Below are 18,359 nucleotides of genomic sequence, written 5' to 3'. Positions count from 1 at the left end.
TTCGAGTAGAAGGATTACTGTGTGACCTCCCAGTTGTTGCAACCCTCTTTGGTTGTTGCTTCGTTTGATGAGCCACTATTGTCGGCTCTCCGTCGCCTGTCGATCTACTGTTGGAACCATGATCGGTCACCGAGGAAGAGGAGCTCCACTTCCTCACATATTGATTCGAGTTCTTCACCGAGCGGTTGGAATTCTGAACTTGGGTAAGTTGTGCTTGGAATTATGTTGATTCTAGATTGGTTAGCAATTGATTGGGGCTATGAGCAGTATGTTGATTTGCAGGGACAATAATCTCATCTTCTTCGGCAGTGAATTATTCCAATTATGAATTCATGGTTGAGGTATTAACTCCAGTGAGTGGTGGGTATAGATTCTATGTTTAGCTTAATCTGTTTTGATTATGGAATTCTTAATCAATGTAGTTGTGCTGTTTATGGATTGTGGTTGATTTATGTATGGATTTAAATCTAATTGGATGGTGGAATGGTTAGAGTTTGTTTAATTTAGTGGATTGTGAATTTAACTGGTTAGTATTGAGTATTTCAGCTTGGAGTTGGTTAGTTAATTACTTTCTATGTAATTAGCTAAATATACTATGTGATCGCAGGACTTGGAATCTAGCATGATCGATAGATAAAGGTGGGTACTTCTTGCTTTATCTCTTAAGTACATTGTTCTTAGTGCATAAGCTATACCTTCGGATAGTTCCTGTATTTATCTTGACTCCACTCGTATTTTTTCTGCGTTTGATACTTCCACTCAACCTTTGAGCTACTCGTTTCTGTATCTATACAGTCTCTCGTTGTTATCCATGATATTTAGCAGATACCATAAACCAGATACTAGTTACTGGATACTGGATATACAGATACCAGATACCATGTTTACTTGCTTTGACTGTTATTTATTCATGTTTCTTATTGAGCATGCTGGCTTCATGTAGCATAACTTGTAGTTGAGACGGTCGTTGGCCTGGGCCGCACACTCGGCCACTCATGGGTAGTGGTGGCTAGAGCGTGCCGCTTGTCCTGTCCTGCCCCCCACTCACACACTCATGGGTAGTGATAGTTGGAGTCGCGGGCAGCAGGGACCCCCGTCGCAGACGTAGCTATTCAGCTACTACACAACTGTCCCCTCGGCTACTCGAGAGTAGTGGTAGCTGGAGTGGTGTACAGTCTATCATTGTCCCGGCCTCCCGACCATACAGGGTGTTAGTTAGAGCCCTAGAGCCAATCATTTGATGATTGTATGGACTCATGTATATCATATTCTTGTATATTAATAAAGGCATTTGTTTGGTTATTATACTTATTTATATTAGTGCCAAATAGACTAAGTATAATAGCGTCCTTGAGTAGAAGGTTCATACCTATATCAATCGATTAGTTGAATCGATAGTGAGATGATATAGGGAACACTACTCTAAATCATTCCTAGTCGAGTATTAGCATTCAGGGACAATGTTAATACAATAAGACTAGCATGTAGGTCAGCTCGATGACTTGATCTCACAAGTCATGGATATAGAGATATCAAGCTGACACATGGGTATGCATTAGAGAATGTATACTGAATGACCCGCCATGAGAAAGTATCATGGATCGTTATATGAGTGTCATATACTTTCTCATGTGGCTATTATTATGACTATTAGTCCTTAGACCTGAAGTCACCATGGATCCCTACATAAGGAGTTATGTACTTTAGTTTCGTCAAACGTCACCCGTAACTGGGTGGACTATAAAGGCGATTACTGGATATATAACGAATTATGTAGAGGGATGTGAGTGATGTAGATGGGATCTATCCCTCCCATATAACGGGAGCGACATCGGTATTCTTGATAGAGTGAGACCACTAAGTGCATGGCCATGCCCAAATGAGTCAACATTAGATGTTGAGCTCATTTGATCGAGTGAGTCTACTTGGAGTTCAAGATTTAGATTGATTAGAGGATGACACGATCTATGCCTCACATTGATCAATCTAGATGTCTAGGATAGAAGGACACTTGTCATTATTTTGTGAGTAGTCACAATTGGTAGTCACGAGGTGATGTCGGATCTCGACATTCTTGTAACTTGGGTAGTAATGATGTGTTGCTAGATACCGCTCATTACTTATGCTCCTAAATGGGTTTAGGGCATTGCCAACGTTACAAGAACCTATAGGGTCACACACTTAGGACAATTAGGTGGAGATTAGGTTCATATGATGAACCAAGAGGATTAGATTCATTTGATGAATCAAATTGGATTAAGAGTAATCCTAATTGGGCTAACTTGAGTTCGACTCAAGTTGATTCATGTGTTAAATGAGTCTAATTTAGATTTTGACTCATTGAATCAATTTAATTTAATGAATTAGATTCATTATATTAAGTTGGCTCGAATCAAATGGTTGGATTAGATCCACCATGGTAGAGATTGAGTCAAGTTTGACTTGACATGAGAAGGAAGACCAAAGGTCAATTTTGACTTGACCTTTTGCCACCTCATTGGTGAGTTGGCATTAGGTGGACCAATAATGATGTTCCACATCATCATGGGTGCCACCTCATGGAAGTGACAAAGCCACTCTCTTAATGGTTTCATATTAATTGCAATTAATGCAATTAATGTGATTTTATGGTTTCATATTAATTGCAATTAATGCAATTAATGTGAATTTTGAAAAGTGGCCGGCCACTTGGTTTTTGGGTGAAGAAATTCATTTTTCATTCACTTGTGTGGATCTTCCTCCTTCTCCCTCTCAAGCTCTCCCTATCCCTCTCCTCCCTTGGCCGAACCACATAGGTGCTAGCACACCTTGGTTTTTGGTCATCTCCATCTAGTGTGTCCGTGTGGATACTTCTAGAGGACCGGCGCTTGACGGTCTTGAGATCCGGCATCATTTGGACGAGCGGGAACGCGAAGGGCATCGCATCAAAGGTATAAATGGTTTATCCTTATGTAGATCTACTGTAGATTAAAGTTTTCAAACTCGTACTCGTATTTTCGTTCGATTTTACCTTGCACGAGATCCGTGGCTTGGGCGATTCGGGGTTTTCGCGACGCGAAAAGCGGTTTTCGCGGCCCGAAAAACCCAACACAGGGGTCATGGTACAGGGGGGTGGGCGGGAGTGACCTTCCGTGCATATGTTGTTATTATTATACCTGCTGTTACTATTGTTTACTTATGTTGTTGTTGCTTATTTATGCTACTGTTGCTTACTTATGCTGTTATGCTGACATAGGTTGAGATATATATCTGTGATATGTGTTTAGACACTGGCTTACCTATGGTTATTAGGTATATACCTCACATGTTACCCATGTAGATATGAGCAGTACTGTAGCAAGTCTTTGCTACATCTTACCTTCTATTACTAGCCTAGGATATTGTTTCAGGTATGGACACTTATTATGATATCCCAGTATCTGCTATTTTCCCTACGAGACTATATACCTTTATGTATCTCTAGTTCTTTACTATACTCATGCACTATCTGTCTATTACCCGCTGAGTCTTTATACTCACTACCCCATAAACTGGTTATTTCACCAAGTAGCAGGTAAAGGATTTATGGAGTCGCCTGGAGAACCTATCCACCAGTCCCACGTCACATTCGAGGATGATCTTATGATTTTTGGTATTCCTTATGCTATTTGTATTTTGGTTTTGTACTTGTTCTTGTATTTGTGTATTCTATTATTTGGAGTATTGTTTGTTGTATTTTGTGTTTGGTTTGTTAATATTGTTTCAAGTCGAGCTGACTCGCAGTTAGTTGTTCTGTTGTTTTATGTTCCTTATGTTGTGATTTCTGTTGTGTCATGTTTCAGCCGTGTGGGCTGCATATTAAAATTGCGTGGTTGTGTTATTTATCCAGCTGTGTGGGCTGTTATATACTGCTGATGAGTATGTCTGTGGTTATATGTACTTATGCTTCATATTGTCACCGGTATAGGGGAGAAGTTGCCGAAATTTTATCGATAGGTACTCCTTTGGGAGCGTGACAATTTATTGGTATTAGAGCCGTAGGTTTACGAGGCTTATTTTTTTATTTGGATTTTTTTCGCGATTTGGTTTCTAGATGTGACTTTTCGGGTTTTGGGACTAGGCAGCGACAGGAATCTCCAAACTATAGAAGGTATGTTTGCATATTGTTATCTTACATTTTTGTTAGTGCATGCACAGTTGTTCTGATAGTTATGTCATGTATTAGAACTCTTTTGTTAGCACTTGTCTAGTTGTTTGTAGCATACATCACATGTGTTGGGTCAAGCACTGATCACAGTTGACCCTACTAGAGATCAAGGATTACAGTCTCATGGTATTTGTTTTTACCATACCACCAGTATTAGTAGCTTCTGTTATCACTAGGTTGGTAGTGGATAGTATCTGCTAAATATCATGTTGGCTTGTTAGTTGAGTATCGAATTACTCGTGTAGGTTCCGTCAGTAGAGGACCGATTTATGTTTAGCAGTTTGGTCAGTAGAGGACCAAGTTACTCTTATTGCTTTGGTTAGTAGAGGACCGATTTACCCTGATTGACTTGCTTAGTAGGGTATTGATCTACTCTTGTTGCTTGGGTTAGTAGAGAACCGATGTACCCTTGTCGACTTGCTTAGTAGGGTTGATTTACTCTATTGGTTTGGTTAGTAGAGGATTGATTTATCCTAGTTGCTTCAACCTGTAGAGGTTCGATTTACCTTTGTTGACTTGGGCAGTAGAGGACTGATCCATTCTTATGTGATTAGTTCAGTCAGTAGTTCAGTCAGTAGGAGACCGACTTACTCCATTTCATGAAGATTCTGACCTTTGGGTTATTTGTTTTCGGTTAGATAACCTAAAAGGCACATTTGAGTTCATGATTTGTACAGACGTGGAATGGACTGAATTGGTCGCATACCATTGTTGGGTTGATTAGTCTGAAGATGATCGATGTATCATATTCCATGGGGACTTTTACCATGGACTGTATGTACCTGGTAGGATTTAGAGGGTACATTTGGATAGATGCCCCACTGATGTGGGAAAAGTGTAGAGTAGCTGCTTAACACTTACGTGATACATTTGTTATATAGGTGTATGAAATGGTGAGTACATTCAGATATATGACATGTACTGATACGAAAAATATGATGTTAGCTGCATATCCTTTACGTGACCAGGCACCACGTAAAGGAAGAAGCAGAAGACAGTTTTTGGAGAACAAAACATCTCAGTGATTATTTTGAGATGTTTTGAGAGAGTACTTTACTTCCTTTAGAAGCGTATTGGTTTATAAGGCGATGATCAGTTTATTCGCTTAATGTTGTTCCATGGGGGATCCTAACTCATGGACCGATTGGATATGGGTAGATATCCTCGACGGTACATATTGATGTATGATCTGTAGTGATGCAGAGCATGTGGTGTTAGTTGCCTAACACCTACGAAGTTCCACCATCACCGAATGGAAATGTCAGATGATAATTTTCAAGGAGCAGAGTGATGATCGACGGTTATGTCGATTAGCTATTTGTTGATGGTGCTCCTCTACTCTTGTACCCATTGCTCGCCACTAAAGGTTATTGAACCTCAGGTAGAGCAATCGTAGTATGGGTTACAAGGCAATGGTTAGTCGTCTCAACAATCATTCTCTATAAGTAGCTCAAGACATTGATCACCTGATCATTTACTGAAGGTCTTGAAGTCTATATGTCGGATCAGGGTGTTCGACCTTTTGTCGACAGTTGACGGAGGATGTTTGTGGCACGCCTATAAGGGTTGTGGAGATACTCTCTTGATGGGTAGACTTTTAGTCAGAAGATTAAGTGACCCTTTTTGGATTTTGGATCATCATTTCTTTACGGTGGATTTTTGGAGTATTTGAAAGGAATGAGATTCGACATACTCTCTGGATATTTTGAATAAGATGAGTAGAGTTTTGTATACTCATATCTCATGGTTGACCATATCTCTACCATTGATCAGGAAATCAAGGGATGCCCTTGGATTTCAGTTGTGCTACACTTTTGGTAGGATGGTGATATATTTTTACATCTCAATAGTACCCCATGATGAGAGCGGGTCACTAGTAGTTAGATTTGTGTGAGGACATGACTGGCCGGTCTCACTAAAGATATATGATAATAAACTTCCCCAGTAGATATAGTCACTGTAGTTGTACGACATAGACGTGCAATGTTGAAGCCTGACGAATATATCTAAGCTTATTAGCAGTGGGTGTTGAAGGATGAATGTTTTCCTTCTTCTTTATCATTGTTTAGGGGATTATCAGGTTTGATTGATGTTGAGGATGATTTGAGATTGATGGATATAGTTAGTGATCAGATTACAGACCTAGTGCTCGTGATCTTACGGTAGAGAATGTCCGTTGTACAGATATTATGAGTCTTTGGGTTTACCATTTAGGCTTATAGTGCCCTAAATGTTTTCATGGACTTGGTGAATTTGGTATTCTTAGGGTATTTAGATCAGTGATGTTGTCTTCAGTGACAATATTGTTATCTATTCCTAATCCGAGGTGGATCACATACACGATCCTCGCATAGTTCTAGAGATGTTTCGACGGGAACATCTATATGCGAAGTTCAGTAGTACGTATTTTGATTGTCTTCTGCGAGATTTCTGGAACACATGGTCACCAGTTGGTGTACACCTATGGATTCACAGAAGATAGAAGCGGTTACCAATTGGGAGTAGTCGTAGTCTATATAGGATACTCGCAGTTTCCTTGGTCGGGCTGATATTATCGGAGATTGGTTGAGAGTTTCTGTAGCAGTGTTATGTCATTGACTAGACTGTCTAGGAAGGGTATGAAACTTTCCTAAATAGATGTTTACAAGATCAGTTTCAGGTGTTGAAACGAAACTAATAACTGCACTGTCCTAGTTTTATCTTCTCATGTAGATGGATTTATACTCTACACAGATGTATTATATTAGGATTTAGGTGTAGTTTTGATGTATGTAGCTGAGTAGGAATCTCTTAAAGATCATGAGAATATATATATATATATATATATATATATATATATATATATATATATATATATATATATATATATATATATATATATATATATCCGACTCATGATGATTTCGAATCCAATTTCATTTTGGTAACATTCTTCAATTCGGTGACATACTACAGGAGAGGCTATGTATTTCAAGTTAGATCCATCCGGAGGCGTAACAAGAAGCAATAGCCACCAGATGGATGATACATGCGATGATACCTGATATACAGGGACTCAGAGCATTCCTATTGATAGAATGACACGAAGGAAGACATCGCTGATTTTGTTGCTCGATGTCTAGTTTGTCAGCAAGTGAGGATGAGCATCAGTGACTAGCAGGATTATTCCAGTAGATTCGAATACTGGAATGGAGATGAGAGCTTATCATGATGGTCTTTGTTGTGGGATTACCCAAGACTTATAAAGGATATGATACGATTTGGGTAATCGTTGATTGGTTGATTAGCTTTGTTCACTTTCTACTGATCCATAGAGCTGACCCTTTGGATCGCTTAGCAGGGATATATTGTATAGAGATTACAGTACTTTATGGTATATTTCTGAGTATTGTATCAGATCGAGGTCCGTGATTTACATTACGTACCTAGTAGAGTTTATAGCATCGTGAGTATAAAGTTTTGTTGTAGTAGTGGTTTTCACCCTCAGACTGATGGTTAGTTTGAGCACCCTATACTGATGATAGAGAATCTGTTAGTAGTGGATTATGGATTTCAGAGGTAGTTGATTTACGCACGGTTGGCTAGATAGTAGTGTGAAAGTAGCGGAAGTAGGGTGAGCTCATAACCCTCAGAATCATCCTTTACGGGTGGAGATTTGTTGCTTAGTTGCTACCCTTAGATGAGGATCCTTGCGTTGAGCAGTAAATTTGGGGACCAAATTTTTCTTAGTGGGGGAGAATGTAAAATACGGCACTCAAATAATAAATAAATAATAAGGTTATTGGAGAAATAATCTTATTTGAATTTTTAGGAATTTTTAGAAATTTTCTGGGATTTAATCGGAGCTCGTCTAACGTACTTGGAGAGGATACGTTCATAGGCTTGGGAAAAGCCTGTTTAGAATACCCAAAAGTGGGAGTTGATTGAGGAAACCAACTTAGGGTTTAATTTATTGAACCTATGTTTAAAAACCTCACCCATCCTAACCCGTGCCCTAATCTCACGCCGACCACCCCACTTCCCTTTCCTCCTTCCTCTCCCAATCCAATGCCAACGGTCTCCATCTCCTCCCGAACCACCATCGCCGACGGCTTTCTTCATTTCTTCATTGCCGCCTATCTTCTCTTCTCTCCCTCTTGTGTCTCTACTCGACGTCGTGGGTCATCACAGTGTCACCCGACCGGCGATGCCGTAGCCATCATCGTCGTGAGGAGTCGACAATGTCGACCCTTCTATCGCGTTGCCTTATCTTTCCTCTCCTGGTCGGAGTCATCTGGAACTTGTCGGAGCTTGAGTGAGGAGTCTTGGATCCTTCGATCGTGTGCGTCCGACCCTCTCTTCCTTGGAGGATGATCTCGATCAGGAGTCAGCCGGCGCGTTAGCTACCCACAGGTTTGGCCGAGCCGAGCCCTAATTCGAGTCTACCTCACCGCACTAGCACACCAGGTCAGTCGTCGTGCTTCCGGCCAAGGAATGGTCTCTTCCTTACCAATTACCAAAGATAGTTTATGATTTTTAACATCAATAATAGCTCCAACTATAGCAAGGAATGAGCTTCCCAATATGATAGGAAATTTTGGATCCTCTTCCATGTCAAGTACTACAAAATCGGTGGGAATTATACTCCCACCTACCTCTACCGGCACATCTTCAACTATACTCATAGGGTACCTACAGGAATGATCAGCTTGTTGCAGTACCATAGTAGTAAGTTTAAAGTTTTTGAGACCTAATTTATTATAAATAGAATAAGGAATGAGGCTAACACTTGCCCCTAAATCACAAAAAGATTTCTCAATAAATTTAGCTCCTATGCTGCAAGAAATATAAAAGCTTCCTGGATCCTTTAGCTTTGGGGAAATGTTCTTTTCAAAAAGAGCACTACATTCCTCCGTAAGTGCTATGGTCTCTTTGTCTCCTCTCCTCTTATTTGACGTGTTGTCCTTCAGGAATTTGGCAAATTTTGGCATTTGTAGAATTGCATCAATCAAAGGAACTTCCACACAGATTTCTTTAACTTTGTCCAAAAATCTGCCAAACTCTTCATCCTTCTTTAGCATCACTAATCTTTGAGGAAAAGGTACTACTTGACTTTGTGAGCAAAGTGGAAGAGTCTTTTCAACCTTATCGGTACTCTCCTCTTCTTCTTGAACCTGAATAGGTTCTTGTGTTGAAGGAGAAAGCTCTTCTTCAAAGTTCATCCCTTTTGGAGCAGTCACTTGGGGATCTCCCAAGGTTCGTCCGCTCCTAAGTTCAATTCGATTGCAGTGCTCCATAGGATTAATATTAGATTTTCTAGGGAGTTGTCCTGGTGCTCTAGAGGATGAGGAAGTTAATTGGGCAATTTGACTATCCTGAATCTTTTGATGTTTTTCAAAATTATTCATTCTCTGAGTTAGCTTCAAAATATCCTACTTCATTTCATTCTGATTTGAGATAATTTCTTCAAACATCTTTTCAATTTTAGACATTGGAAAGTCTTGAGAAGATTGTTGTTGTTGAAAAATCTACTGGCCAGACTGAAAGTTAGGTCTTGCCCCCATAGGTGGTCCTTGCTCTTGATTATTTTTATAAGAAAATTTTGGTTGACTTTTCCACCCAAAGTTGTATGTATTTGAGTACGGGTTGTTCTGCCTCTGATTGAAACCCATGATTGCATCACATTGCTCCAATTGATTGATTTGTGCAGAAATAGCTCTTAAAGGACATGAGTCACTAAAGTGATCAGTACTCCCACATACTTCACAATTAGATACAATGACATTGACCATATTTGAATTAGTCCCCATACTTTCTAATTTTTTTGTAAGAGCATCCAGTTTTGTAGCCATTAAAGTGACTGCATCAACATCAAACTTCCCTGACACTTTAGTTGGGTTTACATAGGAATAGCCACCACTTCTCTCATTTTCCCATTGATGATGATTTTGTGCTACACTTTCAATTATTTCCTCAGCTTCATCTAGGCTTTTATTTATGAGTGCCCCTCCAGCAGCTGAATCTAGGGACACCTTAGTATGATAATTAATGTCATTATAGAATGTGTGTAACACTAACCACTTTTCTAAACCATGATGTGGGCATTGTCTAAGCATACTGTTATATCTATCCCAAACTTCAAATAAAGATTCTGAGTCAGCTTGTTTGAAACTTACAATGAGGTTCCTCATATGAGATGTTTTACTAGGTGGATAGAATTTGTTTAGAAATTGTTGCCCGCATTGTTCCCATGTGGTGATGCTATTTGGAGCTAAAGAGTTTAGCCATTGCTTAGCTCTGTCTCTTAAAGAAAACCCAAATAACAATAATCGCACTACTTCAGAAGGAACACCATTCATTTTCATTGTGTCGCATATTTCATAGAAGACCTCCCAGTGTTGATTTGGGTCCTCATGTGGTCCTCCACCAAACTGATTTTGCTGCACCATAGAAATAATAGCTGGTTTGATCTCAAAATTATTTGCTTCAACAGAAGGTCTTGAAATACTAGATCGAAAAACCCCAGCAAAAGGTGTTGTATAATCCTTTAGTGGTCTATTAGCCATGCTAGAATGTTCTTGTTCTTCTTGATGTCTTTGTGAAGTTCTTCTTCTATGAAATGTTCTATCTATTTCTAGGTCTAGAGGAAGAAGTTCTCCTACAAAGTTAGATCTTCGCATACACAAGAACAAGATTGCAAGATATATTTATTCAAAAGAAGAGAAGAAAGAAAGAGAACAGTTAGATCAAAAGGAAAATAGAGAAAACTAGATTAGAATGCTAGAAATCAAGAATGCAGAATTAGAATTAGAATTAGAATTGTAATAAAACAAATTGTCAAGAATTAGAAAAATATGCAAGAATTATGAAAACAACATTCTAAAGATTAGTTACAACTACACTAATGGAAAGAAAAATTATGTTTAGTCTAACTCAATTGATAATCTCTAATGTTATAGCGCAGTCCCCGGCAACGGCGCCAAAAACTTGTTAACAATCCGCAAGTGTACTGATACATCGTCAGTAATAAAGAAAGATATTGTATCCACAGGGACTGGAATAACCACTAAAAATTTTTCAATGCGAATTAGCTAAACAACTAATATCGTATCCACAGGGACTGGAATAACCACTAAAGATTTCTCAACGCGAATTAGCTAAACAACTAATCAATTGGTTTTCAGAAACTAAGTGCAACTAATGAAAATCAAACATAGAAATAAAAGAAATAGAAACAAGAATAAGGGCTATGATCAATAGATGTTCTAGGAGTTTTGGTTTCTTTGTAGGGTAATCAGTGTAAATGATCTACCAAATCTTATTCCTCAATTGTCCATCATTTGTAAAAGGTTGTCGGTTCTCTCTTGCAATAGACAACCTGCCTAGAACTAAAATCTATACCTAAATATGATCAATTAGGAATGAATCTATGTTGTCCTTACACGGGCTTGCCTGTCACGTGCATCCCTCGGATAATCAACATAAGAATTCATCACTCCTCAACCGCATCAAGATATAAGATATGAATGCATACAATCTATCCTACCCCCTTGAATAACCCTATTTCACCCTCAAGATCATCCCTCAACCATCCTTACAGGCTTGTCTATCACGAACGTCCCTTAGAAAATTGAATGAGAGATTATCTCTACAAGATCCACAAGGTATTTAAACATTCAATCAAGAATGGGAATTAGGTCCAAATTACAGCAATCCACACAAGATTGAATAGGTATAAACAGGACAAAATCATAGAAATAGGAAATTGGCAAATCCACAAGAGTTTTACATCAATTCAACTTACAAATACTCCCTCCATCGTAGAACAAGAGATCTAATCCATAAAATGAGGAAGGAAATCTGAAAAGAGAAAGATTACAAGCATTCTTGATTCCCAAATCTAATAAAAGAGAGAGAGAGAAAGCTTATCTACGATGAAGAATGGTCTTTGGATCTAATCCTCGATTCCGGAGTCAATATGTTGAAGATCTGCCCTTGAATCGCCGAAAAATCCCTCCAAGATGAAGAGGAATCGCCTAAATCTTGCTCTCTCCCAAAGGGGAGAAGATCCCCTTGAAAATCATGAAGAAGGCTTTATATAGAAAATGCACAAAAACAGATATCCGAACAAAAAGAATAAATATGCTAAAAGAAAAGCTGGAAGTACGAAAATGTATAGATAAAACATGTGCAAAGTATGTGAATGCGCGTCAAAACATACTAAACAAGAATATACAATCTACGCACATCATTTCTATAGTGCCCTCTCTCCCTACACTTAAAACAGGTTATATGAAATTTATTATTTGAATTTACAATATTACCTTTTAGATCTCTCCTCCTTGGTTGTTGCCATCTCAAATTCGGATTCAGATTCAGCTATCTCTTCTTTGGCCATCAGTGCTATGAAATCGGTCTGATCCGATTCTTCTGAGTTTGGTTCAGAGGTTGACTCTAGAGATTCATACTCAGATTCAAACTCTGGTTCGACTTGATCTTCTAACTCTAAAGGAATCTCATGAAGCTTGAGTAATTTCTCCCAAAGCTCCTTAGTATTGTTGAACTTTCCAACTCGATCAAGCTCTGAATTTGTTAGTCCGCATAGGAGAGTCCATGTTGCTTTTGCATTTGCCTTGAATTTTCTTCTTGTTTGTGCATCCCACTTGTCATAGGCAATGGGCACACCTCCTTCGGTGGGGGGTATAAATCTGATCTGAACTATGGTCCATATCTCCACTTGGGTTTTCGGTTGGTGCTCCATCTGATCTTTCCAGTATCCGAAATTTTCTCCGAAGAAGAGCGATGGGCGATCTGTGTTGTAGCCTTTTTTATGGGACATTTAGGAGAAAACTCTCGCGTATAAAAAGAAAAAGAACCAAATAACCCAAGACTTGGCCTTGGATTAGTAGTACGGGAGAAAAAAATAGCAATTTACTAAAAAAAAATTAAGAAAATAATAAAATATTAATAAAAATATTAAAAATATATATTATTACAAATTTTGAAATTTTGATATTTCTCTAATACTGACCAAATGGTGAAAAGATGAAAATGAAATTTTCAAAAATAGTTTTAGAGGAAAAAAATTAAAGGCGTAAGGTTTTATTTTTTTGAAAAAATAGATGAAAAAACAAAAAATTGCTCCAACAATAGTTATACCTATTCAGAGCAACCTCGCTCTGATACTAATTGTTGGATCAAAAGCATTAGAGGGGGGAGGAGTGTATAGCTCTCATGGCTTTCACTTTCATTTCGGAAGATTAAGAGTAAAACACAGCAGAAATATTTAAGATAATTGCAAACACGCAAACACCAAGTCTTTTACTTAGTTCGGAGCCTGGGGCGACTCCTACTTCAGTTCGTAAAAGTTACAGTTTAGAGTACAGCAATTAGGTACAGTTAGAAAATATACCGACAATTTAAGAATAGGAAATTCGAAGCTTCAGGTCATTGGTGTCTTGCTATAACTTTTTCGGATGGTTTTTGAGCAGTGCACGGAAGATGGATTGCATTTTTGTTGTTTTACAAAGCTGCTAATCGAGACTGCCTTATAAGGCCCATGGAGGGCACCTCCAACACCCTGGAGGGCACCCTCATCAATGTCGAATCCGCAGCGTGGATAAGCCCTGACCAAGTCGCCGCCTATCCACCTGAGAGCGCCTCCAAGCCCATGGAGGGCGCCCTCGGGCCAGGTCAAGGGCACCCTCAAGCTCCATGAGGGCTCCCTTGCACCAGTGTCCAGGGCGCCCTCGCGTCATGCTGCGAGGCTATCTCTGTATGCGACCTGAGGCGCCTCCAAGCTCCATGGAGGGCACCTCTGGTACTGTTTATCCGAGGCAAGGATGCCCAATTTTCTTCCTGCAAAATACATTAGTCCAACAAAACAATATATCCTGCAAAACAAAGTTAGTACAATATAGATATGTAAAAAAAAGTATTTGACAGTCATCGGATTGTCCGGTTCTGACTTCGAATTCCCGATCGGAATCCCTCGGTTGAACCGACGCCTACTGTTTTGTCACCAGGCAACGCGTTCTCACCTACTCCACTCAAGAGATTATACCTGTTGCCAGACTAATCCTCCAGACCGATTGGACTTTTGCTCAGTGCCTGAGGCTCCAGGACTTTCTGTTGGGCGTCTGCTCCACGACCTGCCCTATCTTTCACCTGGTTCGCGACATCAGAACTTTCCACCTAGAGTCCCCAACTCTAGGACTTTTGCCCGAAGCCCTCGGCCCGCCAAGACTTTCCGCCTAGGGTTACCACCCCCTAGGACCTAGGGTTACCACCCCCTAGGGGTTTTCACCTGCCTAACAGCAACTAGGACTTTTCCTCACCTAGGGTTATCACCCCCTAGGACCTAGGGTTACCACCCCCTAGGGGTTTTCCACATGCCTAATCGTAGCTAGGACTTTTGCCTAAGTACACTTAGGACTTTCCTACAAACTTATTCAAACACATTAGATAACAAAACAACTTAATTTTGGACCCTTTGGCATAATCAAAACACAAGTTCGATCGTCGGATGCTTCCTGCACTAACAAGACCTAGGCTAAGCCCATTCTTTGAAAGTACTAGTAAAACTGGGAGTTCGAGTTTCGAAGAAAATAAAATAATTTATCCTAGAATTTTAAAACCAAGCTGATTTTGAAAAGATAATATAATTTTGAAAAATCATAACTTTTAGAAAATTTTCGGAAAATCATAACTTTAAAACACACTATGAAAGGAATGATTTTGAAAATTTTAGAATCTATTATATTAAGCACATACCTAATTGCCCTCTAAGTGTATTGAACTCAAGTTTAGGTAAGAGATTTATGAAAATGTCTACTAGGTTTGACTTGGACTCAACATAGTCAAGTATAATATCTCCCCTAGCTACATGATCCCTTACAAAGTGATGTTTAACCTCAATATATTTAGTCCTTGAGTGGTGTAATAGATTTTTAGTTAGATTGATTGAGCTTATGTTATCAATTGAAATTTTTATATTTTTATATTTTTATATTCTAATTAAAAATCTCTTAAGCTGTGGATCATCTATAATAGTTGAGATGCACATTCTCCCATGGTTATGTACTCTGCTTCAGTAGTGGATAAGACAACATAGTGTTGCTTTCTACTGAACCATCTTACTAGGCACTGACCTAAAAATTGATAACTTCCAGTTGTACTTTTTCTATTTCGTTTGCATTTAATATAGTCTAAGTCAAAGTACCTAGCTAAGTCAAATGTGCTTGTCCTTGGGTACCAAAGTCCTACACTTAGTGTCCTCTTAATGTATCTAAGTATCCTTTTTTACATTTGTTAAGTATGATTCTTTTGCACAAGACTGGTACCTAGTACACATGCCTACTACAAATAAAATATCAAGTCGAATTGTAATTAGGTATAGTAGACTTCCTATTGCATTTCTATAATACTTTAAGTCTACTGGTTTGCCTTCTATGTCATAGTCAGTTTTAACATTTGTTGCCATTGGTGTGTTAATATTTTTAGAGTTTTCCATTCTAAACTTTTAATTAATTCTTTAGGATATTTTGTTTGAAGAACATATATTATTTCTTTTGTTTGTTTTATTTGTAATCCTAAGAAAAAATTAAGTTCTCCTATTAGGCTCATTTCAAATTCATTTTTCATTAATTTAATGAATTCTTTTAAAAATTTAGTGTTGGTTGAGCCAAAAATTATGTTGTCTACATAGATTTGAGCTATAAAAATATCTTTTTTCTAAGGGTTTAACAAATAAGGTTGGATCTATTTAGCCTTGGTTAAACTCCTTAGATATTAGGTATTTTGATAGTCATTCATACCAGGCCCTAGGTGCTTGTTTTAATCCATATAAAACTTTCTTTAACCTAAGGGCATGGATTAGATGGTCTAAATTCTTAAATCCTGGGGGTTAATTTACATAAACCTCTTCTTTAATGAACCCATTGAGGAATGCGGATTTTACGTCCATTTGATATAGCTTGAATCCTTTATGTGTTGCATAGGTTAGCAGCATTTTGATGGATTCAAGTCCGGCTACAGGTGCATAAGTTTCATCATAATCTAACCCTTCTACTTGGTTGAACCCTTTAGCTACTAGTCTAGCTTTATTTCTTATTATTTCTCCTTTATCATCTAGTTTATTTCTAAATACCCATTTGGTATCAATTATGGATTTATTTGTGGGTTTAGGCACTAGTTCCCAGATTTAGTTTCTTTCAAATTGAGCTAGTTCCTCTTACATCACAATTATCCAGTCTGGGTCAGGTAGGGCTTCCTCTATAGTTTTGGCCTCAATTTTGGAATCAGTGTTATTTGACTTAGATTTCTATGAGATGATCTAGTTCGAACTCCTAAGGTTGGGTCATCTAAAATTTGGTCAGGTGAGTGGTTGATTTTTACCCTAGGTGGTCTTATTTCAGGATTAACACTTGGTTCTTGTGATTCACTTGATTTGGGCCAAACTTCATTATTTTCATCATCTTCTATGTTTCTGGTATTTTTATTAATATTTTCATTGATCGAGTTAGGTAAATTATTCTCTTCATCAAAAATTACATTAGTTGTTTCTTCAACTTTTAGGGTATTTTTGTTATAGACTCTATAAGCATTACTGGTTGTGGAGTACCCTAAAAAGATTTCTGTTGTTGATTTTGATGTAAATTTGTCTAAATAGTCTTTAGTGTTTAGTATGTGGACTTTACACCCAAATACCTTTAAATAATTTAAGTTAGGAATTTTATTTTAATATATTTCATAGGGGTTTTATTGTAAAATTTATTAATTAATATTCTATTTTTAATATAATATGTTGTGTTTATTGCTTCTACCTAAAATTACTTATTTAGGTTATATTCATTTAGCATGGTTCAAGCAGCTTCTTGTAATACTCTATTTTTTCGTTCCACTAAACCATTTGTTGAGGAGTTCTAGGACATGAGAATTCATGATTATATCTATTTGTTTGATAAAATTCAGTAAACCTATGATTTTTGAATTCCCCCAGGATCACTTCTTATTCTTTTAGTTTTTATATCTTTTTCATTTTCTATTAATTTACAAAAATTATTAAAGATTTCAAAGGTTTCATCCTTAGTTTTTAGAAATTTTACCCAAGTGAATTTTGAATAATCATCAATTATAACTAAGTAGTATTGATCTCTACTTAGTGACTTAGCTCCGTGTGAATCAAATAGGTCTAAGTGTAAGAGCTCATGTATTGAGTTAGTTCGATTTAGGTTTGTTAGTTTGTGGGTTGACTTAGTTTGTTTACCTTGTTGACACACATTACAAATTATATTTTCTAATTTTTTTAATTTAGGTAGGCCTCTAACTAAGCCATTTTAACTGATTTTTGAAATGAGTCTAATGTGAGTATGACCTAGTATTCTGTCTCACAATTTGGTTTCCTTTAGTTGTGTCAAAAGACACTTGAGTGAGAAGGTTGGTAGGTCAATTATGTAAATATTATTTTTCCTAATTCTCTTAAGTGTAATTTTTGAATTTTTCAACATTTTTGATTAAACACTCAAAGTTAGAAAATGTTACTATGTAACCAGAGTCACACAGTTGACTTATGTTAAGTAAGTTAAAGTTAAATTTATCAACTAATAGGACTTTTCGAATAATAAAATCAAAACTTAGTTCGATATTACCTATTTTGATTACCTTAAGCTTTCTGTCATTGCCGAACGCAACTGACCCTAGGTTTTTGAGTTTTAGCTTGGTGAACTTCAATCGGTCTCCAGTCATGGATCTAGAGCATCCACTATCCAACATCCATTGGTCCAAATCGTTATGTACCTACACATAAGGTATTTGATTTGGATCCAATTTAAATGAATTATAAGATAGATTGATTGAGTTCAACCCCTTATTTTCCATCTCACCCAATCTAGGTTGTCAATCATGGTATACCTATGGGTGATTGTGAGATGGGTGATTGAGTTTAACTGAAGTTAATTGGTTATATTTATGTTATTTTAAGTTAATTTGTTAGATTTAAATTAATTGATTAGATTTGAGTTAATTTAAGTTAATTGGTTAGATTTGAGTTAATTTAAGTTAATTGATTAGATTTGAGTAAGTTTAAGTTAATTGGTTAGATTTGAGTTAATTTAAGTTAATTGATTAGATTTGAGTTAGTTTAAGTTAATTGGTTAGATTTGAGTTAATTTAAGTTAATTGATTAAATTTGAGT

The sequence above is a fragment of the Zingiber officinale genome, chromosome 10A, assembly GCF_018446385.1.
Source record: "Zingiber officinale cultivar Zhangliang chromosome 10A, Zo_v1.1, whole genome shotgun sequence".
NCBI classification, from domain to species: domain Eukaryota; kingdom Viridiplantae; phylum Streptophyta; class Magnoliopsida; order Zingiberales; family Zingiberaceae; genus Zingiber; species Zingiber officinale.
Note: the sequence above shows the minus strand (reverse complement) of the source record.